The sequence below is a fragment of the Diadema antillarum genome, unplaced genomic scaffold (genome assembly GCF_040938485.1).
Source record: "Diadema antillarum isolate AM-2024a unplaced genomic scaffold, OU_Dant_1.0 scf00000100, whole genome shotgun sequence".
In the NCBI taxonomy this organism is placed as follows: domain Eukaryota; kingdom Metazoa; phylum Echinodermata; class Echinoidea; order Diadematoida; family Diadematidae; genus Diadema; species Diadema antillarum.
Window position 1 is genome coordinate 1,197,601 of NW_027270989.1, and position 25,248 is coordinate 1,222,848.

At 36.3% G+C, this 25,248-nt stretch overlaps 11 non-coding genes across 11 annotated transcripts; 3 read left to right on the forward strand and 8 right to left on the reverse strand.

Moving 5' to 3' along the window:
• Positions 1-590: 590 nt before the first annotated feature.
• Positions 591-662, reverse strand: Trnam-cau (transfer RNA methionine (anticodon CAU)). The gene has a single exon. It is a non-coding gene; the product is annotated as a tRNA-Met (tRNA).
• A 414-nt stretch (positions 663-1,076) lies between these two features.
• Trnam-cau (transfer RNA methionine (anticodon CAU)) lies at positions 1,077-1,148 on the reverse strand. The gene has a single exon. It is a non-coding gene; the product is annotated as a tRNA-Met (tRNA).
• Positions 1,149-2,079: 931 nt separating this feature from the next.
• On the reverse strand, positions 2,080-2,151 carry Trnam-cau (transfer RNA methionine (anticodon CAU)). The gene has a single exon. It is a non-coding gene; the product is annotated as a tRNA-Met (tRNA).
• Positions 2,152-2,720: 569 nt separating this feature from the next.
• On the reverse strand, positions 2,721-2,792 carry Trnam-cau (transfer RNA methionine (anticodon CAU)). Its single transcript has one exon. It is a non-coding gene; the product is annotated as a tRNA-Met (tRNA).
• Positions 2,793-4,653: 1,861 nt separating this feature from the next.
• Trnam-cau (transfer RNA methionine (anticodon CAU)) lies at positions 4,654-4,725 on the reverse strand. Its single transcript has one exon. It is a non-coding gene; the product is annotated as a tRNA-Met (tRNA).
• Positions 4,726-7,722: 2,997 nt separating this feature from the next.
• On the reverse strand, positions 7,723-7,794 carry Trnam-cau (transfer RNA methionine (anticodon CAU)). Its single transcript has one exon. It is a non-coding gene; the product is annotated as a tRNA-Met (tRNA).
• Positions 7,795-12,034: 4,240 nt separating this feature from the next.
• Positions 12,035-12,106, reverse strand: Trnam-cau (transfer RNA methionine (anticodon CAU)). Its single transcript has one exon. It is a non-coding gene; the product is annotated as a tRNA-Met (tRNA).
• A 382-nt stretch (positions 12,107-12,488) lies between these two features.
• Trnam-cau (transfer RNA methionine (anticodon CAU)) lies at positions 12,489-12,560 on the reverse strand. Its single transcript has one exon. It is a non-coding gene; the product is annotated as a tRNA-Met (tRNA).
• Positions 12,561-16,565: 4,005 nt separating this feature from the next.
• Positions 16,566-16,637, forward strand: Trnam-cau (transfer RNA methionine (anticodon CAU)). Its single transcript has one exon. It is a non-coding gene; the product is annotated as a tRNA-Met (tRNA).
• Positions 16,638-17,966: 1,329 nt separating this feature from the next.
• Positions 17,967-18,038, forward strand: Trnam-cau (transfer RNA methionine (anticodon CAU)). The gene has a single exon. It is a non-coding gene; the product is annotated as a tRNA-Met (tRNA).
• A 441-nt stretch (positions 18,039-18,479) lies between these two features.
• Trnam-cau (transfer RNA methionine (anticodon CAU)) lies at positions 18,480-18,551 on the forward strand. Its single transcript has one exon. It is a non-coding gene; the product is annotated as a tRNA-Met (tRNA).
• The last annotated feature ends 6,697 nt before the right edge of the window (positions 18,552-25,248 follow it).

The window sequence follows — 25,248 nt, forward strand, 5'->3', positions numbered from 1 at the left end:
AACTAGCGGCATAGAATTGAACGTACGTAACAGAGTGAGCGTCATTTGATTTAAGGTATGATAATATTTAGCAAGTCATTATTTCAGTAAACATGATGACAAATCCCGATTTCTTTCAGCAGTGAAAATACTGTCGGCTACCAACTACTGTATAGTTTTCTCCCCTCGGAACATAAAATTTTTATATGGCAAAATTTATGATTCTCAACAGCGAAACCGGTGATAATTCCATCAGTGATAGTTTTTACATAACTGTATATATGTTGATCATCAGCGCGATAAAGAAAATTATAGTTACACTTATCTTCATTTCAGCATCGCAATCCAAACAAACATCAAATTACATGAATGCTTACATTTCCTTCTCGAAAAGATCATCCTTTTAAAGATATTGGCGTATAGGATTTCAGTGTTAATGTTAAATCGAAAACACGACATAAGCAGAAAACAAAATGATGAGACGCCTTTTAGGGTAATAGTCAATTTGTTGTTTCCTTGCATCATGATAAATTAATAATTGATAAATAGCTGTTGTCTCTAACAGTAAGGGGGGAAAGAGATGTTTGAAATAACAGCAAAATAGCTAACTAAAGCAGAGCGAGGTTTCGATCCTCGGACCTCTGGGTTATGGGCCCAGCACGCTTCCGCTGCGCCACTCTGCTTCACGAAATCAAATGACAACATTGTTAAATTAGGCCCTATTTGTCAGCTGGAATAATCAATTCCATGAAATCTATACAGACCAAAATAAAAAAATGTAAAATAAACACTGTCTCTTATGAGTCGTCTCCACCACACAGATATACGATTTGATTACACCTTTCACTTAGCATGATAATTGTGTCAATGGAAATCAATATGATAGGCGGGACTCAGCAAACAAAAGAACGGAACAGATAAATTATCTGGCTGGTCTCCTATTGATTTATTTTGATTGTTTGTATTTTTCATTCTGTTTGTTTGTTGTTTTCATTTCTTGTAAGTGAGTAACATTTGCCTCAAGGTACCGATGTTGAATGATCAAACGAAAAAAAAAATAAATGAAACAGATGAAAAACACGAACAAAACGGGTGTTTAGCAGAGCGAGGTTTCGATCCTCGGACCTCTGGGTTATGGGCCCAGCACGCTTCCGCTGCGCCACTCTGCTTGGTGGTATCAAAAGGCTACATTTCTTTTAGGTTCAGTACGATGTGGTAACAAATTGGATGATGCAATATGGATGCAAAGTATTATCATCCTCACATACAGTTTGATAAATGGCCTCAGTTCTCGTTCAAAATTTATACTCCCACAAGCTTGCCGCGAGCATGCTTCAGACTACCGTATAGCTTTCTCTCCTCGGAACATCGTAGAAACGCAAAAATAACGAAAAACTAAAACTAGCGGCATAGAATTGAACGTACCAGAGTGAGCGTCATCTGATATATAATAATATTTAGCAAGTCATTATTTCAGTAAACATGATGACAAATCCCGATTTCTTTCAGCAGTGAAAATACTGTCGGCTACCGACTACTGTATAGCTTTCTCCCCTCGGAACATATCATTTTTATATGGCAAAATTTATGATTCTCAACAGCGAAACCGGTGATAATTCCATCAGTGATAGTTTTTACATAACTGCATAGTCACACTTATCTTCATTTCAGCATCGCAATCCAAACAAACATCAAATTACATGAATGCTTACATTTCCTTCTCGAAAAGATCATCATTTTGAAGATATGGCGTATAGGTTTTCATAGTGTTAATAGGGAGCTTTAGATTTTAGACGCGCGGACGTTCAAAGGGAAAAAACATGGTCTGAGCATGCGCAGTAGCTTGACGTGCGCTACTGCGCACGCTCAGACCATGTTTTTTTTTTCCCCTTTGAACGTCCGCGCGTCTAAAATCTAAAGCTCCCTAATGTTAAATCGAAAACACGACATAAGCAGAAAACAAAATGATGAGATGCCTTTTAGGGTAACAGTCAATTTGTTGTTTCCTTGCATCATGATAAATTAATAATTAATAAATAGCTGTTGTCTCTAACGGTAAGGGGAAAAAGAGATGTTTGAAATAACAGCAAAATAGCTAACTAGCAGAGCGAGGTTTCGATCCTCGGACCTCTGGGTTATGGGCCCAGCACGCTTCCGCTGCGCCACTCTGCTTCACGAAATCAAATGGTAACATTGTTAAATTATTTGTCAGCTCGAATGATGCAATCTCTTGAAATCTATACAGACCCAGGGGCCCGTTGCATAAATCTTACCATTGAATTTCAATGGTAACTACTGTCAAAATTAGGCGTCACAGCCAATCAGCATCAAGGATTATAAAATTTACCGCTAATTTGAAGACTTACCGCTAGAAAGGAGTGGTAAGTCTAGCGGTAAGGGTTTTATGTAACAGGGCCCAGATGTGAAATAAACACTGTCTCTTATGAGTCGTCTCCACCACACAGATACGATTTGATTACACCTTTCACTTAGCATGATAATTGTGTCAATGGAAATCAATATGATAGGCGGGACTCAGCAAACAAAAGAAAGGAACAGATAAATTATCTGGCTGGTCTCGTATTGGTTTATTTTGATTGTTTGTATTTTTTGTTCTGTTTGTTTGTTTTCATTTCTTGTAAGTGAGTAACATTTGCCTCAAGGTACCGATGTTGAATGATTCAAACGAAAAAAAAAAACAACATATGAAACAAATGAAAAACATGAACAAAACGGGTGTTTAGCAGAGCGAGGTTTCGATCCTCGGACCTCTGGGTTATGGGCCCAGCACGCTTCCGCTGCGCCACTCTGCTTGACATAAATATTAGTTGGTTAGTTGTATATGTATTGAGGTAATGATGATTCGAATGATGCAATATTCCTGCAAATTGTCACAATGCATGAATTACAGTCCCAACTTTGAAGGTGTCATTCAAAATCTACGCTCACTTCCTACACAAGGTTACCCATGACAACGAGAAAGCTCATTATGGGGGGTATCACGACACAATCAAAATGCAAATTCTAACAATGTATCGAAATTGGTAAATGTAGATAACAAAACAGCTTTAGTAGGTAGGCCTAGATTGTTCATTCGATTTTTTTTGGGTGCAATGTTATTGTTTGAATATTGCATGTTGTTGTAATAATGATACTACTATAGGCCTACTACTACTATACTACTACTACTACTACTACTACTACTACTACTACTAATGATAATGATAATGGTAATGATAATAATAATAATACTGATAATAATGATAATATAATCATCATCATCATCATCATGAAACGCATGAAACACACAAGATTGAAATACATTAAGTTTTATGCGCATGCGCTTTGTGGGTCTCTGCGGTGTTTTGTTTTGTTAAGAGTTTAATCTACCTAATCGTAAAAGGTCATGTCCGTATGTTCATTTGATTAACTTACAATCATTTGTTTAACTTACAATCATTTGTTTCGTGTATTCTTTTTTTTTTTTTTTTTTTTTTGGGGGGGGGGCCTCCATGACATTTTGCTCCTGCAAAAGTTGCTCCCATGAAATATCTGCGCGATAAGCCAATCAAAAATTCTTCCCAAAAGCATAACCCTACCCCTAATCCTAACCCTAACCCTTATCCTAATCCTCAAATCAAACTAAACTTAAAACCCTATCACAATCCAAAAACTATATAACCCTAAGTCCTTGGAGAAAATAAAAGCGGAGCACTTGTCTGATGACCAAATGCCGACTGGCGTGTCACCGGGTGGAGGGGGTAATATTAAAAGGACAGAACTATACAGAAACATGCTGTTGGGCAGAACCATAATCATTTCTTTGTAATATGGATGACGTGGTCCTGCAATATAAAAAGTTAAATGAATATTATATGTGGTGAGAGTTTTTTTTTTTTTTTCATGAGGAAATTATGGCCTGGATCTAGCAGGGGTTCGAGTTTTGGTATTTCGATAGGACATGGATTCAACTCAATTTAATTCAGTCGTTTATTTATTTCCAATAGAAATAAATAATATATGATACTAAGCGGTACCGTGTGTCAATTTGACTTTCATCCAGCTGGGAAGGACAATTCATTGAACCTAATACAAAACAATTTTATTTGCACGAATGGTATTATAACAACAACAAAAAGGTACAATGCACACCTTTTCATGGTAACAAAAGAGAAGTAATCAGAACGATGAAAAAGGGTGTTCCACATTATAAGCTAAGCTTGTAGGACGTGGAACACTGAAAAGAAATCAACATCAATATACCAATAAGATGTATTTATCTTAAATGCATCTTATGTATCTTTCCATTGTACTTTGGTCATGTATGATGCTGATAATACAAGCATACTATCAACAATACTTGTTTTAGGATGCAAATAAAGTGTATTGTAACATAGCAATATTATGGCACAGACACTATGCATTTGGCCGTGTGTACCAGGAAAATGTGACCAAAAGAGGAGACATACACGCGGTCACGCCAAACAACAGCAACAACAACAACAAAACACAAAAATAACAGAAATGAAGAAACCCATGTACTCTGGTTTAACTGTTTGTCAAATATGTCATCACTTAAAACTGAATCTGAACAGAATAGATAATGGATACAAAGAAAAAAAAACAGTTAAAAAAATGAAGAGCAGTAAAATAAATGAAAGCAAAAGCATTTGATAGCAGAGCGAGGTTTCGATCCTCGGACCTCTGGGTTATGGGCCCAGCACGCTTCCGCTGCGCCACTCTGCTTCACGAAATCAAATGGTGACATTGTTAAATTATTTGTCAGCTGGAATGATGCAATTCCATGAAATCTATACAGACCAAATGTAAAATAAACACTGTCTCTTATGAGTCGTCTCCACCACACAGATACGATTTGATTACACCTTTCACTTAGCATGATAATTGTGTCAATGGAAATCAATATGATAGGCGGGACTCAGCAAACAAAAGAACGGAACAGATAAATTATCTTGCTGGTCTCCTATTGATTTATTTTGATTGTTTGTATTTTTTATTCTGTTTGTTTGTTTTCATTTCTTGTAAGTGAGTAACATTTGCCTCAAGGTACCGATGTTGAATGATCAACCGAAAAAAAAAAAAATAAATGAAACAGATGAAAAACACGAACAAATTCACTATGTGTACAGAGGTGTGCGAATACGCACTGCCTAAATTCACCTCCAAATTCTCTGAAATTTGCGGAATTGAATTGTCAAAGTGAACTCTGAGTTGCACCAACATATAGAAAGAGCACTTCTACTACCACTTGACTGACATCAGACTCATATTTTCATCAGAACTGGCAAGTATTTCAGCAGATATTTGAGCAAGGATGGTACGCACCAGGAACAAACCAGGTACATCGGAAGAAACCCAAACTCTTCATGGGACGGAGCAGGGGACCATCGACTCTGATGTACCGTCAGAAGTAAGTGCTGGTCACCCGAGTGAATCATCAGTCCCAGGCAAAGGAGGTTCAATGTCCCCAGATCTGCTTCAAAAGTCTATTGTAGAAGCTCTCTGCGCTGAAGCCACACAAAAAAGGCTGGTTGACGCTATTGTTGAAGTCATCGTGGAAAGTGTTACGCAATCGGTGTACGAAGCAGTACGGCTTGATCTTGACCAACAAAAGGATGAAATTACGTCACTCACAAAGAAGGTAAACGATCTCAACAAAGAAATCGAGAGGATGAAGAGTACATGTGAAACGCAGGAACAATACAGCCGGAGAAATTGTCTCCGATTCCATGGAATCCCAGAGAAGGCGAATGAAAACACAGATGACGTCGTTCGAAAGGTCGTCCAGGAGAAGCTTGACATCAACCTTGCGGAGACCGACATCGATCGCAGTCATCGAGTTACCGCAAGATCAGGATCGAGAGCAGATGGAAAGCCACGAGCCATCATCATGAAATTTGCTCGCTACAGTGTTCGACAGCTGATATACAGCAACAGAGCTAAATTGAAAGGGACTCGGATCTACATCCATGAAGATCTCACAAGCCACAGACAAACCCTCGTGAATCTAGCCAACAAGTCTCCAAATGTATCAAAGGTCTACACAACTGACGGTCGGGTCAAAGTGCTGAAGAAGTCTACAGATAGGTGGGTAACTATCACATCGACGAAGCAAATCGAGGAACTTGACTCATAAAAATATGGATTTCCAATGTCTAGTGCTTCCTTTACACCTATGAATGTTGTTTACCCATGCATTTACTGCCACAAATCTGTAAGAAAAAATCAAAAATCAATTCTTTGTACACAATGTTCGAAATGGTCACACGTTAAATGCGGAAATGTCACAGACGATACATTTTATTCATCCGAAGACTGGATATGTAATGTTTGCTACATGAATGAACTGTATATTAATGTTGACAAAACAAAGGTTATGATATTTGGTTCTATTAAAAAAGTAAGAAATTGTAACATTGATATCATATGTAATAATTTCAGACTGGAAGTTGTAAATAAAATGAAATACCTCGGGGTTATTTTTGATTCTCATATGAAATGGACAAAACATGTTGATAACCTTGTGAGTAAACTTTCATGGGTAACAGTAAATGTACGTAGAATTAAAACATATTTGAATCAGAAGAATTTGATTGATTTATATCATACTATGTTTGTCCCTCATTTGGATTACTGTAGCATTATCTGGGGGAATACGACAAAATATAATATAATAAGATTACAACGCGCTCAAAACAGATATGCTAGAATGATATTAAATGCTGATAGATATACATCAACTGATAATTTATTAAGGTTGCTTAATTGGCAATCAGTGCAACAACGGATTAAATTCAATCATTGTATAATGATGTTTAAAATTATCAATAATCGTACACCCGTGTATTTAAAGAAACTGATTTCCAACAGACCGATATATTATTATACAAGATATGCTGCAAACAATCCTCTTTTTGTTCCGAAACCACGTACAGAATATATGAGGTCAACATTTTCGTATCAAGGCACATTGTATTTTAATATGTTACCTATTCAAGTCCAAACATCTGTGTCGTTTGAAAATTTTAAGAAACAGTGAAACGTTTAAGTTTTGATTTTTGATTTTTAATTTCTATATATTTTACCCATCTGAGGTTTTACCCAAACCAAACAGTGATTATTTATTTATGTACGAATCTATGTGTAGTTTTCATATCTAAAGAAATTATGTAAATATGAGTTTGATTTTTGTTTTCATTTTAGCTGAACAAATTCTTGCCGACCGTATTCACCTTTTTTTCTTTTTTTTTTCTCCCCAAAAACATCTTGCCGCAGCTACTACACTGTATTATCCGGAAAGGGGGGTGGGGTGCGGGGTGGGGATAGGGGATAGGGGATAATGGATAGATTGTATTTGTTTGTTTGTTTTTTAAATCATGGGTGATGTTTTACTGGTTATAATAAATGTATATTGTTATCCTGAATGTAAGATGTAAGACGTATTTTAATCTTACATTGTTATACATTTTATTCAACTTATATCATACTCAGTTTTATACTTTGATTGCCGTTTTAACTTGTCGTATTTTGTATTGTACTTTATGTAATATATTGTTATAGATTGTAACATTATACTGTATCAAATTTGTTTCGAATTGTAAATTGTATTTCAATGTTTTTATGTAATACAGGGCTCTCTTGTAAAGCAGTTTTATGTACTGAAGAGACTACCCTGTATAAAGAAGACAGAATAAATAAATAAATAAAAACAAAACGTGGGTTTAGCAGAGCGAGGTTTCGATCCTCGGACCTCTGGGTTATGGGCCCAGCACGCTTCCGCTGCGCCACTCTGCTTGACATAAATATTAGTTGGTTAGTTGTATATGTATTGAGGTAATGATGATTCGAATGATGCAATATTCCTGCAAATTGTCACAATGCATGAATTACAGTCCCAACTTTGAAGGTGTCATTCAAAATCTACGCTCACTTCCTGCACAAGGTTACCCTTGACAACGAGAGAGCTCATGTTGGGGGGTATCACGACGCATAATCAAAATGCAAATTCTAACAATGTATAGAAATTGGTAAATATAGATAAGAAAACAGCTTTAGTAGGTAGGCCTAGATTGTTCATTCGATTTGTTTGTGCAATATTATTGTTTGAATATTGCATGTTGTTGTAATAATGATACTACTAATACTATCTAGGCCTACTACTACTATACTACTACTACTACTACTACTACTACTACTACTTCTAGTACTACTACTACTACTACTAATTATAATAATGAAAATAATAATAATGATAATAATATAGGTTTTCCCATTCATTTTCAAACTTTTTTCATTCAATTTCACAAATTTTTACTTTAATTTCGTCGCGGAATGTCGGGAGTAGGCCAATCTTACTTTCAAAGTCGTCTTTCGTCGTTCATTTTCAAATAAAATCCATTCAATTTAGTCATTTGGCAGACATTGTCGTCATTTACAGTTCAAATTCGTCAGTCTCACTCGCAGCACTCAAAACAGCAGGATCGATTTCGTCTTTTGTCAATCATTTTCGTTAAATTTTCATTCATATTCGTCTCATATCTCTACCCGGTGTGATTTTCCAGTCATTCATGTATTGGGTTTTTTTAATTCTGTAACCGTTCACATTTTACATTCAGGAGTTAACATACACACAAGTGCCCCCCCCCCCCCCACACACACAGAACCACAGATACAGACACACACACAAGCAATCCGAGTACACACTAATACAAACAGACGTATACCGTCTCGCAAACGAAAACACTGACAAATGATTTCTAGGCAAACATGATTAAAGACAAAATTTAAGTGTAGAATTGTCGCCTGTTTAATGTCAATGAATGGATAACATAATTATGTTTGCTGCTTTCCAGGGTACAAAATTTAAACTTTGCTTCATGCATTATGATGCGAAAACCTGAACATTAAGAGTTAAAGTTCAAAATGTGACACTGACATACTGTCCTGGGCTATGACTTTTGACTGTCGTTTATCCTTCAATCATTTTCGTGTGTATTGTTAAAGCAAATGGTTAGGGAATAATGTGTAACGATACAGTTTACGAGAGAAAGTAAAAATATGTCGGCTTAAAGTTAGTTCACCATCAAAATAAAGAATCGACAAGATCGGACTAATTTGAATGAAAAATTCATGAAATTGTGTGAACAAAGACGAATTTGATCTTCACATTCTGCGATCCGTCAGCGGGAGGGACGAATTTGAATGACAATTGACGATTCTGAATGCTATGTCTTCGAAAATGTTTGACGAAAAACGAATTACAATGACAATTGACGAAATTGAAGTTAGGATTTGCGTTCCACCTGCTTCTCGGGACGAAATTGAATAACAAATCTTTGAAATTGAATGATAAAAGTGCGAAAATGGATGGGAAAACCTATAATACTGATTATAATAATAATAATAATCATCATCATCATCATGAAACACAGGAAACTCACAAGATTGAAATACAGTAAGTTTTATGCGCATGCGCTTTGTGGGTCTCTGCGGTGTTTTGTTTTGTTAAGAGTTGAATCTACCTGATCGTAAAAGGTTATCTCCGTATGCTCATTTGATTAACTTACAATCATTTGTTTCGTGTATTCTTTTTTTTTTTTTTTGGGGGGGGGGGGGGGGTTCCATGACATTTTGCTCCTGCAAAAATTGCTCCCATGAAATATCTGCGCGATAAGCCAATCAAAAATTCTTCCCAAAAGCATAACCCTACCCCTAATCCTAACCCTAACCCTAATCCTAATCCTCAAATCAAACTAAACCTAAAATCCTATCACAACCCAAACCCTATAATTTATAACCCTAAGTCCTTGGAGAAAATAAATGCGGAGCACTTGTCTATAAGGAGCAAATGCCGACTGGCGTGTCACCGGGTGGAAGGGGGTAATATAATATTAAAAGGACAGAACTATATACAGAAACATGCTGTTGGGCAGAACCATAATCATTTCTTTGTGATATAGTTGACGTGGTCCTGCAATATAAAAAAGTTAAATGAATATTATGTGTGGTGAGAGTTTTTTTCATGAGGAAATTATGGCCTGGATCTAGCAGGGGTTCGAGTTTTGGTATTTCGATAGGACATGGATTCAATTCAATTTAATTCAATCGTTTATTTATATCCAATAGAAATAAAATATATGATACAAAGTGGTACCGTGTGTCAATTTGACTTTCATCCAGCTAGGAAGGACAGTTCATTGAACACAATATAAAATAATTTTATTTGCACGAATGGTATTATAACAACAACAAAAGGGTACAATGTACACCTTTGCATGGTAACAAAAGAGAAGTAATCAGAACAATGAAAAAGGGTGTTCCACATTATAAGCTGAGCTTGTAGGACATGGAACACTGAAAAGAATTAATCAACATCAATATACCAATGAGATGTATTTATCTTAAATGCATCTGTATGTACCATTGTACTTTGGTCATGTATGATGCTGATAATACAAGCATACTATCAACAATACTTGTTAGGATGCAAATAAAGTGTATTGTAACATAGCAATATTATGGTACAGACACTATGCATTTGACCGTGTGTACCAGGAAAATATGACCAACAGAGAAGACATACACGCCGTCACGCCAATCAACAGCAGCAACAACAACAAAACACAAAAATAACAGAAATGAAGAAACCCCGTACTCTGGTTTAACTGTTTGTCAAATATGTCATCACTTAAACCTGAATCTGAACAGAATATAAGATAATGGATACAAAGAAAGAAACAGTGAAAAAAAAAAGAAGAGGAGTAAAATAAACGAAAGCAAAAGCATTTGATAGCAGAGCGAGGTTTCGATCGTCGGACCTCTGGGTTATGGGCCCAGCACGCTTCCGCTGCGCCACTCTGCTTGGTGGTATCAAAAGGCTACATTTCCTTTAGGTTCAGTACGGTGTGGTAACAAATTGGATGATGCAAAGTATTATCATCCTCACATACAGCTTAATAGATAGCCTCAGTTCTCGTTCAAAATTTACTCCCACAAGCTTGCCATGAGCATGCTTCAGACTACCGTAGCTTTCTCCCCTCGGAACATCGTAGAAACGCAAAAATAACGAAAAACTAAAACTAGCGGCATAGAATTGAACGTACGTAACAGAGTGAGCGTCATCTGATTTAAGATATAATAATATTTAGCAAGTCATTATTTCAGTAAACATGATGACAAATCCCGATTTCTTTCAGCAGTGAAAATACTGTCGGCTACCGACTACCGTAGCTTTCTCCCCTCGGAACATAATATTATTTTGATATGGCAAAATGTATCATTTTCAACAGCGAAACCGGTGATAATTTCCATCAGTGATAGTTTTTACATAGCTGCATATATGTTGATCATCAAAGCGATAAAGAACATTATAGTCACACTTATCTTCATTTCAGCATCGCAATCCAAACAAACATCAAATTACATGAATGCTTACATTTCCTTCTCGAAGAGATCATCCTTTTGAAGATATGGCGTATAGGTTTTCATAGTGTTAATGTGAAGGCATAATTTACCATTTGTAGATGAAAGAAAACCCAGCATCAGTGCTTTAAAATAGTTCTAAAATGTGAGTGAGGGATGGAAACAATTATTGTAAAAATTTGAATCGGTAAAATCGATGTTAAGTATTGTTAAATATACAAAATAAGAACAATAGTTATCATAAAAATGCTTCCAAACTAAACCGTGTACAGTTACGGTCTATTGAGAAAAATACAGATATCTCCTTATATTTTAGGCTTTATCGCGAAAATCTTATATGATAGGATGTTTTGTGATACAACAGACCTACGTATATGCATTAAATGTCATATCTTGAACATTTTTAAAATCACTGTTCTCAAAGGTAAACAGCACCTTTAAATCGAAAACACGACATAAGCAGGAAAAATTTATGAGATACTTTTTAGGGTAACAATCAATTTGCTGTTTCCTTGCATCATAATTAATTGATAATTAATGAATAGCTGTCGTCTCTAACAGTAGGGGAAAAAAAGAAGACAGAGATGTTTGAAATAACAGCAAAATAGCTAATTAGCAGAGCGAGGTTTCGATCCTCGGACCTCTGGGTTATGGGCCCAGCACGCTTCCGCTGCGCCACTCTGCTTCACGAAATCAAAAGGCAACAATGTTAACTTATTTGTCAGCTCGAATGATGCAATTCCATGAAATCTATACAGACCAGATGTAAAATAAACACTGTCTCTTATGAGTCGTCTCCACCACACAGATACGATTTGATTACACCTTTCACTGAGCATGATTGTGCCAATGGAAATCAATATGATAGGCGGGACTCAGCAAACAAACAGATAAATTATCTGGCTGGTCTCGAATTGGTTCATTTTGATTGTTTGTATTTTTTATTGTTTGTTTGTTTTCATTTCTTGTAAGTGAGTAACATTTGCCTCAAGGTACCGATGTTGAATGATTCAAACGAAAAAAAGAAATAAATGAAACAGATGAAAAACATGAATAAAACGTGTGTTTAGCAGAGCGAGGTTTCGATCCTCGGACCTCTGGGTTATGGGCCCAGCACGCTTCCGCTGCGCCACTCTGCTTGACATAGAAATGATTTGGTTAGTTGTATATTTATTGAGGCAATGATGATTCGAATAATGCAATATTCCTGCAAATTGTCACAATGCATGAATTACAGTCCCAACTTTGAAGGTGTCATTCAAAATCTACGCTCACTTCCTGCACAAGGTTACTCATGACAACGAGAGTGTTGGAGGGTATCACGACGCATAATCAAAATGCAAATTCTAACAATGTATAGAAATTGGTAAATGTAGATAACAAAACAGCTTTAGTAGGTAGGCCTAGATTGTTCATTCGATTTGTTTGTGCAATATTATTGTTTGTATATTGCATGTTGTTGTAATAATGATACTACTTATACTATTACTAGGCCTACTACTACTATACTACTACTACTACTACTACTGCTACTACTACTACTACTGCTACTACTACTATTCTAATAATAATGATAATAATAATACTGATAATAATAATAATAATAAGCATCATCATCATCATCATCATCATCATTATCATTATTATCATTTCCGAAAGAAATCGTTAAGAGGACATGACTATGCATGCGTGGCGTGGGGAAATTATTCGTCTTGAGACACTGTTTTACTTTTTAATAAAGAATTATAATGATGAAATTACAATTGTTTAATTAAAGAATACCAAAAGTAACGTGAATAAAAAGCAAACAAACCCACAGACAACGAGCGGGTAGCAGAGAAGATCCTTGAATCACTGGGACGTGGGCCCAGAAACGCACCTCCCTGTCACTTTGAATAGTCTGTCTCCTCGAACTATTAATGAATAGACTGTAAAAGTGGCTGTACATTGCTCATAGTATCTTGTTGTCTCTGTCACCTTTGAGGGCCGAAACTTCCCTCCTTTGGAAACTACAGGATTGAAATCAATCGAACTGATATACTTGAACTCCACACGCGAAATGCGTTGTATTTTTCTGTCTGTAATTTTATGTGTGTCTCATTTTGAGACAAGCATAAATGGCTGAGACTCCGACCTCTAGCTCCTCACCACTGATCTTCCGATGTGTTACGCAGTATGCCGCCATCTAGCGACGAAGATATGCAAACTTTGTATCGATATTGGAGTTATCGGATAGTATCGGAGGGAAATTCGGTTGAGTCTGCTGCACCGAATCCTGACTGTCTTAATGTGTTCTTTTTAGGTGATCCGAGTATCCTCTCGGATCACCTTCTGTATCTGTACGGATTCTTTGTTCTTCTTCTTCTTCTTCTTCTTCTTCTTTCTTTATTTCTGGACAAAAGTTGTGTATCTACGTACTCAAAAAGTACTCAGAGTATCAACTTCAAACTCATACCATATATGTATCATGTCCCAAAGACGACAAATCTAATGTATCATTGTGATTGGTCGATCGTGACGTCACTATGACGTCATTATATGAAAACACATTCTCACTCCTATCTCATTAATGGAATGGAATTTTTCAATGAAATTTACGTCACATATAGTTCAAGTCAAGCGCATTCTACTCATATAATCAAAATTCATATTTTCTCTTAAAACGTGCGCGTACGCGCGCGTTGAAATATTTGTATGCTCAAATCGAGCTCAAATTTTTTTTGCACACGTTTCAGACCATTTGGAGCATTTTTTGTAAAATTGAAAAAATTGGACGGACGCGTACGCGCGCGCGCATATACGCACGTACAGCTCATATGCAATAGAAATTTCCACTTTTTTTACACAGATCGGATGCCTGAAATGTCAAGGAATATTTCTACCAAGTTTCAAGTCAATCCCACTCAAAATGACGTCATACGGGTCCGTCAAAGTTGAAATTCCGCGCGCGCGTCAATGGCGATATACAGTGCAACAATGCCAAAAAACTGCCAATTTTAAATCCGATTTTACTCGTCAGGATGGACGGTGACCCCCCATTTTCTTTACATATTCTGAAAGCTGATGAGTTGTACATGTCATTTCATGGGTTGACAATGCTGGAAAAATGATTAAAATATATCAAATTTCTTAATAAAGTTAAAAAAGTAAATTTTCAAAATGACGTCATCAAATTTCAAGTTCATTCAAGCATATCTCACTTATTCTTTAGTTGATTTTCGTCCAAATTTCAATATGTTGTAGCTTATTAAATGGTCTTTCAGATATATAATAACAACAATTTGATTGGATGACGGCATCACCTCGTAAAAAGGGATTAAAAGTAACATTGTTAAATTTGACCAGTTTACGTGTTATCTCTATGGGAGTGCAGTTTTTCTGGAAATGAAAACTGACATGACTATCTTTATCGAGCACTAGCTCACTTATGCTTCGGTGAATTTCTCCCATATTTTAGTATGTTGTAGCTGAGACTTTGGGCTATCGTAAGTGTGCCCTTCGTTTTTTCATACGGAGTCGGCATCATGCCCAAAAACTTGGTTGAAATTAAAGCTTATCTTCCATGTATTTTCATATTCCTTTCTTTCTGCAACTTTCTTTGCAATAACTCAAGAAAAACAAGCTCTCTCAGCCCAATATTTTGCACATGTTTAGTTTATGTCACGTACATTATTTCATAAAATAACAACTACTTGATCGGGCACCTTCTTGGGTATGTAAATTAGGGTCAAAGGTCAAAAATGTTTCATCCTGTATCTTGGTGAATACATGTCTTATCTTTCCCATATTTTGCATACGTAAAGACCATGTTACAAGAATCATTTCACAAAATAACCACTTTTTGCTCAGACGCCATCTTGTCTGTGCAAAGTAGGGTCAAAGGTCATATGTACTTCTTTCTTTGTCTTCATTATGACGTGTTATCTCTATGGGAGGGAATTTTTCTAGATGTGAAAATTGACATGATTGTCTTTATCGACGACTAGCTCAATTACCCTTCGGTGAATTTCTTCCAGATTTTAGTATGTTGTAGCCAATGTAATACTCTTTAAGTTTTGTGAATCAAAGTTTTAATCGGATGATGTCTTCACCACGTGAAAATGGATATAATGTAACCTTGTCAAATTTAACCAGTTTACGTGTTATCTCTATGGGAGGGAATTTTTCTGGAAATGAAAATTGACATGACGGTCTTTATCGAGCACTACCTCACTTACTCTTCTGTAAATTTCTCCCAGATTTTAATATGTTGTGGGTGAGACTTTGGGCTATCATCAGTGATTCTCCATTTTTTCATACGATGCCGAGATCACGTCAAAAAACTTGGTTGACATCAAACTTATCTTCGATGTATTGAGATATTTCTTTCTCTCTGCAACTTTCTTTGCAATAACTCAAGAAAAACAGCCCCTATCATCCCCGTATTTGGCACATGTTTAGTTTATGTCACGTACATTATTTCATAAAATAACAACTACTTGATCAGACGCCATCTTGGGTATGTAAATTAGGGTCAAAGGTCATAAATGTTTTAACCTGTATCTTGGTGAATACATGTCCTATCTTTCCCATATTTTGCACACGCAAAGGTCATGTTACAAGAATCATTTCACAAAATAACCACTTTTTGCTCAGATGCCATCTTGGCTGTGCAAAGTTGGGTCAATGGTCAAATATACTTCATTCTGTATCTTCGTTATAGTGTATACCGAATTTGGTACCAAAGATGGCAGACCTGACTCTCTTTTCTAAATGAGAATCCAAATATCACACGTCCAATGTCTCTAAACACAGATGAAACCTATATGGTCATGCCTATTGCGATCAGGACTCGAATCATTGATTAAAAAAAATCGGATCACCTAATTTGTCAGTCTTGACAAATTCCAAGTCTAGTCTTTGTCTTATTTTTCTTTTTAATTGAAGAGATCAATGAACGAAATAAATTCCATGCAATAGCACAGGAAAAATCTTTTTCCATTTATTGATAAGGAGACCGGGTTTTAAAAAAAGAAAGAAAAGAAAATCCACTGACACCCGTAGCACATGCGCACACGACACCATATGGAACACAAACTGCGTGGTGTTGCATCAGCCAAAATAAGTAATGATTAATCGCACTTGAGTTACTTCGCTGTTCATGAAGCAGAGTGGCGCAGCGGAAGCGTGCTGGGCCCATAACCCAGAGGTCCGAGGATCGAAACCTCGCTCTGCTAAGCATGCACTTTTGTTTATTTGTTGATTTTATATGATTATCATGTGATGATGGTATGGAAAATTATACCAGAATGAGTACTAGTATTGCAAACGACAAAAAGAAGGTGTACTCTAACATATGATGGGAAATGACATTCAAATTATGATGGCTTCTAAGAGGAAAATTTCCCCCTTCATTTAAATTTAGGCTCCATATCGTCATCATTATTATTATCTGTATCATTATTATCACTATCATTAGGGCCTATTAATCATAGGCCATATTGTTGTTGCTTTTATTATTACTTTTATTAAACCGTATCATCATCTTTATTATCTAAGTGTCGTTTTTATTACTAGATTTGATCATGTTGTGATTATCATGTCACTATCATCATCATTATCATACAACGTTATAATTAATTTAATTTCTTGATCCATCACTTACCAAATGTTAAGAATAGCTCAGAAAAAATCAAAGTAAAATTCATAGTACCTATGAATGAAAACATTAGCGGTATGACCCTGCTGCTATAGACAGGAAAAACAAGTATGAAATACATCCAAACGGTAAGAGACAAGAAATAAAGAAATATGTAGAAAAGAAAAGTTTGATAATTCAATTCAATTTGATTTATTTATTCCACATGCAAAAAAACCCCACAACAACAACAACAAACAAACACAAATACACGGACATAACATTATAGGTAAGATAGATGAACTGTGATAGAACTGAAATAACCTCCTTGTTCCTCATTCTTGTCCCAATTCCTATTCCCAAACAAATATATAGGTTAAAAAAAATTGTTCTTCAGTAGGTAAATTACTGTTCAAAATCCAGGAAAGGTAACGAGCCTAACGAGGAAACGTGATCATGCACAGTAACCACGATATTAATATATCACTCACACAACTCACTTGAACATACCCAACAGGTCCTATATATATACAGCTGATTGACCCAAATTATCTTGTTCAGAAGGTAAATGTTTCACATGTTACGTTGTTTTCCTTAAAAAAAAGGAAAGGACGAAAGAAAGCGAGCAAGGGAATAATATGCTTCTTAAACATTACCCCAAAAACACACATGTTATATAATTCCTGGATGCGAACCAGTAATTTGAGTCCTAAAGTCATACGAGCGTGTTATTTTAGCAAACTCATAACATGTGGGGGGGGGGGGGGGAGGGGGTAAGCAGCATGGAACTGTTGTTTGCGGTCAAGTTCATAGGCTGGTGCCTACAACCATGACATTGTAATTGCAACCGTGCAATCCCTGCAATCTATTACATCATCCAAAAATCACTTATAGCCATAGCAGTAAAAGTTACTTTGGAATCTTGTAGAGCAGAGTGGCGCAGCGGAAGCGTGCTGGGCCCATAACCCAGAGGTCCGAGGATCGAAACCTCGCTCTGCTAGTTATTACCTGTTTTGTTTGTGTTTACAACCAGTTCCGTCTTTTTTTTTTCTTCTTCTTCATTTGCGTTATTCAATATCGATACCCTGAGACAATGTTACACGCTTCCACGAAATGATGCATAAACAAAAATAAATAAATAAATAAATAAAAAATAAAAATCGAAGACTGACCCGGACATTTTAACTGTCTGTTCTTTTGGTTTGCTCATGTAGAGGCCTGCCTATCGTATGACTTAACCATTAATGCAATTATCATCTTAAGTGAAATGAGTAATCAAACCGTATAGGCCCTATGTACTTTTTTGTGTTGTTGAGATAAAATACTTGAAATTAGTGAGCTTTTTATTTTTCATCTGGTCAATAGATTTTTATGAGATTACATCATCCGAGTTGACAACACTAAAGTAAATAAACAACAGTGTTCTCTTTAGATTCCGCGAAGCAGAGTGGCGCAGCGGAAGCGTGCTGGGCCCATAACCCAGAGGTCCGAGGATCGAAACCTCGCTCTGCTAATTAGCGATTTTATTTCGGTAGTCATAGTCAAAATTATCATGAAAAGAACTTTATGTGTTATTCTATTCTACGCATAGTCGTTATAGGGAGGAACATTGTGTTTTGCTCAAGATATTAGCCGGCAGCGATTACTTTCTTTTTGTTTCAATTTTATAATAACAATAATAATAATGATGATGATAATTATAATGATAATAATAATAATAATAATAATAATAATAATAATAATAATAATAATAATAATGATAATAATAACAACAACAATAACAATAATAACATTATTGTTATCATTATCATTATTATTATTGTTATTGTTGTCATCATCATCATCATCATTATCATTATTATTATTGATGCCTTTACTACATAGTGTGATAACTACCAATACACATGACGCTTAGAAAAAATAGTAAGTAGTAGTAGTAGCAGTAGTAGTAGTAGTAGTAGTAGTAAGAGTTATTATAGTAGCAGTAGTGGTGGTGGTGGTGGTGATGGTGATTGTGTTGATATTGATTAATAGTGAAATCAATAATGATAATGATAATAATAATAATAATAACAATAATGATAATAATAATAATAATAATAATAATAATAATAATAATAATAATAATGGCAATAATAATACAGTAACAAATACAGTATTAGTAGTAGCAAAGGTTATGATAACAAAAATCAAACATTGACATTATATATTACAATAATGATGTGTAAAATTTTTTTATCATTATCAATTTTTTTCGTAGTAATCACAATGGTTATACAGCTCGTTTGATATGTCATCTGTACACACACTTACATTTACTCTCACCACAGAAATTCAACATTTTAAACTATTTCTGTATTTTACGATCTTTCAACATCTTGAATGTGGGTTTATGCGAATGGAAAGGGGATTGCCATTACCAACTTTTATACGCTGTATATCGTAAAGCCTGTCATGATTGTGCAAAACTGAGCGTGACATTACGGAGTAATTCATGTGAAATAGCGCCATCTACTGGTGGCGCCCTGAGTGAATGGGATTCCAAGGACAGTTGCTGTTCACTTTGGATAACGTATCTTTTTTTATTTACTCAATGAATGACTAACTTTTTCCACTGGTTTATATTCACAGCATATTACGTAGACCTCCGTAACGACAATAACAAGAGGTGTGCGAGTTTAAAAAAGACTCCCCCAAGGAATAATAGGCACTACCTGTATAGATATTTGTAAAGTCGGAATCCTCAACGAAAAAGGCTTTTGTTTTAACAGGTGCTTTGAAATACGTGACGTGCTTGACAAGACAAAGGTGTATGGGGGTGTAATGTTTTGTGCTATATCACACGTCATAAACTCGTTGCGCTTTATAATTTCCTTGTGGGTATAGTTAGGTTGTCAGGCTTATTTTCTTAAAATTCATCTAAGTGTATTCATGATTAAACTGCTAACTACATTGATGCAAAGTACTTTTTTTTTCGTTGTTGATACGAATATTTCTAGTTTGAGTTTCATATTGTTTACTCGTCTCTACTTCCACTGAACTTGTCGACCTACTTAGAAAAGAAATGGGAGTGTACAATGCACATTCCGATTTTCATCCCATACCGTCCAAATCAAACTCATCTCACTATTGGCAAAGAAGTATCTAACCACAACAAATATTTCATTCAACATCTGGCGTGTGTATGTATCTGTGAATCATTTTGTAAATTTTTATTTTCCAGAGAAAAAAAAGCATACAAGCAGGATTACCTAGAAAGACGCAATCAACTTTGTTTTGTTTAGTCACGCTTCCTTGCGGGGGGGGGGGGGGGGGGGTTATGAGTGGCTTTTGAATATCGCAATATTTTTATCGAGTGGAATCGGTCAGGGTCCAGTTGGCGGCAGCAAGAAAACTTATATCATGGCATTTTTACAATTTCTGTTGTTTTCATCGAGCACGAAGCGTAGTGCGGGGGTTGGCAATTTGCATGCCTGAAGCTCACGTGATGTGTACACTCCAGTATTCCACCGTCTGTTTCTGCGACTATATAGTATACGATATCTGCCCTAAGTGTACTTACAGACCCAACAGCCATGGAATTGATTAAACACAAACGAGGACACACTGTCCAAATGCTATATTTGTGCATTCCGATCCATTCAGATCGCAAAAGAAGAAGAAGAAGAAGAAGAAGAAGGCAACCATAGAGTGGAACAATGGCAAAGGTCGCACAGAGTTTGGCGCAACGAGTAAACAATATTTGTCTTTGTTTGTTTGTTGTGAACTGGAGGTATAGAGGGCGTGTGGTATAGTTCATGAAGATGTCAGGAAGAAGTGAAAAGGGGGTTTCCGTTAAAAGTACCTATATACTACTGAGAATTGATACCAAAGAGTATTTACCTGCAGCTTCGGACATAATTTCGTAAGTGAAATACAAACGAACAGTTGTTTTTTTTTTTCGTAACAAACAAACAAACAACGAAATTGACAACTCGTTGCTTTAAAACATTTTTGGAACGTCAGACTCGGCACAATGTCGGGTTTAATTCTGTATAAGATGGGTCAACTGTGAGGAACGTTGTGTTTGGTTTCTCTTTTTCGCACATCTTTTGTATATGGATTGTGTATTCCCGTGTAACCTTACACAATCTTGGCGCGGTTCATTCATGCATTCTGGTGTTCATAGACCATGGAGCTACCACTCCATGCATATAGACCCACCATTCCGGGTATTTCTTGGGATACCTAGTGGTTGCATTGTTAAAATTTTCCATGTTTTTTTTTCTGTTACCTCCCCCCCCCCCCCCCCACACACACACACAACCCGAAGGTCCTAAACATTTTGTCACTAAATCAGCGCTTTTTCGATGATGTCTGGCTAATATAGTACCATAGTACTATACTATACAGTTTTGTTTACATAGTCTCCAAAGGAAACAAAACATATACCGCTTACAGTCGAGTTTCATACTAATTATTGACACAACAAAACGCAAATATCGTTTATATACTGACAATGATACGAATCAGTTTCTGTCTCTGATGAAAACCAGTTTTGTTTTAGCTTTTTTTAAAGCTTTTTCTTTAATGGGCTTCAAGTCCAGTTTGTTTCGGGACTTCGACTGTGTGTGTATTGTCTGGACTTTTGCACTTGTGCACATAAAACTGAGTTACTCAGTATCAATGTTGAAGACTTGGTGTGAGACTATTTGCAGTAGGCCCCCTATCACATTGAAAATTGATTTGTGTTTTGTTTCTGAATTGTATTTGTATTGTCTTTGTTTATGCTATACCCATTGCAAAGTGGCTTTCATGATTTGAATGAAATTAATAGAGATCAAGGAAAAACAAACAAGCAAAAATATTTGAATGCTCGTTTGTGTATGTGTCTACGCGTATAGCATAATTATTAAAGCCTTCGTGCCTGATGTGAGATTAGAAAACTACGAAATTACAATAAGATTGTGTATCACCTGACCACAAACCTCACATGACCATAACCAAAATCAGCATTCGCGGTCAGACTGTAGATGTATGGAAATGATCGGTTGTTACATTTTTGTTATGCTTACCATTACCAAAGACAGGAAAAGGCATGTCTAGGGACAAAACACCGTTGGTATAAATGACGTCACTTTATCATCATATATATATGTGATCATGTTTTCTTTTTCACAGTTGATGTTCTTCCCCGATTTGGAAAAAAAGGAAAGAAAAGAAATTACTTCATCAGACTAAGTTAAAAAAAAAATTACGAGATGAAGGTTGGAAGAGACGACTGTACTGATTTTGTTCTTGTTCGAACGATAGATATTCAGTAGTGTCCAATATCTTACTCTATGTTCCGTTGTGGAACATCTTTTCTTGGAAATAAAAACAGAAACACTGCAGCTCTACAAAAACAGCCATTACAACAACAAAAGAAAGAGGAAACTGAAGAGCGCCGCAACGTTTGGTTAGTGTAGTGTGACGGAGAATCCTTGTCTTTTGTCATGCTAATTAATCAATGACAGTCATCAATGAAACAACATTATAGCCACAATAATGCCGTTCCTGTATTTCTCTTTCTCTCTCCTTGAAAGTGTCTGTATCCGCCCACCTCTACGCAGCCCTTATGGGACTTTTCGGTGTGTGTGTATGTGTGTGTGTGGGGGGGGGGGGGGGGAGGGGGTTATAAGTGGGTAATCTTTACTGTGTTCAGTTGTATAATGCTACTTCATTGTCGTTCATTTAGGCCTATTTCGGGCCTCGTTCTCTTTTGTTTTCTTCATTTACTACACAAGACAAGAACTGCCTATGTAAGCGTTTAAAAGGAATAATATTCTAGGGGTGGGGTATATTTTAGCGGGCATGAATATTTTATCATTGTATATTGTAGTCGATTTGATATACCGCGGCTTTCATCGATTGGCAGAAGTCAAATACAAGAATGTTTTGTTTCGTATGTAACATATAACATTATGTACATTTTTAGAAAAGTTTCTGTTTTAAATGAACAGTACACATTTTCCTTGTCTTGAATACAAAGGGAATGCATATACTTTATATATTTCATGTCTTTTTTAAACAAGGAAATGCATTATATACTTCATACATTATGTCTTTTTTTAAAAAGGACATTGTATTTTTAATTTGAAAAGGAACTTTTATACCCATTCACTGAATTCATAGAAATCATAATGATTTGAAATTCACGATGAAAACATGATTTCAGGGCGGTCATTGAAAGTAGTTTTTATTGGTATACGCTACGGATAATTGAGAGCATGATCACAGCTGTGAAATAGATACTGATTTGCGCATGTTGCGATGACAGTCCATGTACGCCTATTCTGCGTATTTAATAGGCCTATGACTGTTTTTGAGCCATCAGGGGTCAACTTACTGCAACAGACAATAAGGGGAGGGGGAGGGGAACATATCAGAACAAACCAAAAACAAACAACGAAAACATAAGCAACAACAACAACCGAAACGAGGACAGCATCAGCGTAATCAACAACAATAACAACCACTCAGCAGCCCTAACCAATCACTAACAAAAACAAAAACAAAACAATAAAAACAACAACAAAGCAAACCACGCCCTCTGTTACGGAGCTATTCTACTTCTCCAGACTCAACACACGCTAAGAATGTGGTGAGCTGCACTCTTTTATAAACATGCGAGTACTGTATGCACATTGGTGACTTGGGTGTCTGTTCCCTTGTGCCCGGTTGCCATTCCCCCACTAGTCTAGCTTCTGGACTCTTTTTACTCGTAGCCGTGATTGTACGCGACAAGCCGTATGAGGGCGTGACACCCGAGGATTGCGATACCCGAGAAAAAAGAGTCCAGTAAAATACTTTCGCCGGGTCGAGCAGGGTCAAGAGTTCACGCTAAAGTAGTCATGAATATTCATGACTCGCAGTCAATCAGACAGTTTTACTAGTTAATGAGAATACCAGCTGATCGCACTCCCGCTGGTAGTGTGTGGTAGTGCTGCCCACCTCCACTACACCATGGAGCTACTAGCTCCATGACTACACTACAGCATTGTCCACCAAAATAGGGGGTTTTGTTCTGAAGTAGAGCCCACTACTTCGACCGCCAGCTCATCATACTGCACTATGTAGGCCTACGTGCTTTCTTTATGCATGATGAGAGACAAGCTGCCCATTCCATGATTTCACGAAGTCATCCTAATATACAAAGTCTTTACATAAAATCAAGGAAATTCCAAAGACTCTCACAATTATGTAGCTATTTATGTATTAAAGAGAAGTAAAGTCTGTGTGTCTTAATGAGAGAGAAGTCTTTTCATGAAACGTAGCCTCCATCCAAATAGGGGAGGTGTATTAAGTGTATATACCACGATTTATAATACAATGGAAAAAAAAATGTTTCATTGGACATTATACTACCATAGGCTTATTGCAGATTACAGACTTTATTTTAGATTGATTCCTCCGAGAATAACAGAATGACATCGGTAAAAGGGTCAATCCCACTATATCCGCTAAAATATGTGATCTTCATATACATGACTTCTGATCCCTTGTCACAGAAGTCATATTTTTGGTAAAGCTACTCTAGCAAAGATATTAAAAACCAGACCCCCCCCCCCTCAAAAAAATTATTATTATTATTATTATCATTACAAAATATCAAATGTAGGAACCAGATTCAAATAGTCGATCGTGCCCAAATAATTTTTTGTCTTTAAAAGCCTGATTGTAGATAGGAATTAAAAAATTGTCATGGTCAACAAAGGCAAGTGAAATTCATTGGATTGCGCCTGCGGGTAGGATAACGAAGAGGTTCGTGTTTTTGTTATTGTTTTTTTTTTATATATAGATAGATCGAGTCATATACAGACGGATTTCACTGACGAATTCCATAAGGTATTTTAAGATTCAACGAAACATAATACCCTGCCATGAGATTTCTCCTCAAGGATTATGGCAGCCTTATAGCTCAACTGCAAGGAACTCCTCCCATATCTCACTATAGAACACATTAAAGTAACTTTATTATCTCATTTCCATGGAAAAGTGTAGGTGAGAAACGTATACGTTACGAAAACTCACTCCCTGGTCAACATAACTCGCAGGAGTCATCCAATTATAAACTCAAACGCTCAAGGGAATTCATTCAACAACTTTCATATATAGTCAAACTACTTCATCTAAACGTAAAAGCAACATTATTCCTTTCGTCCTTTTACCAAAACACTTGTGGCTTGCCT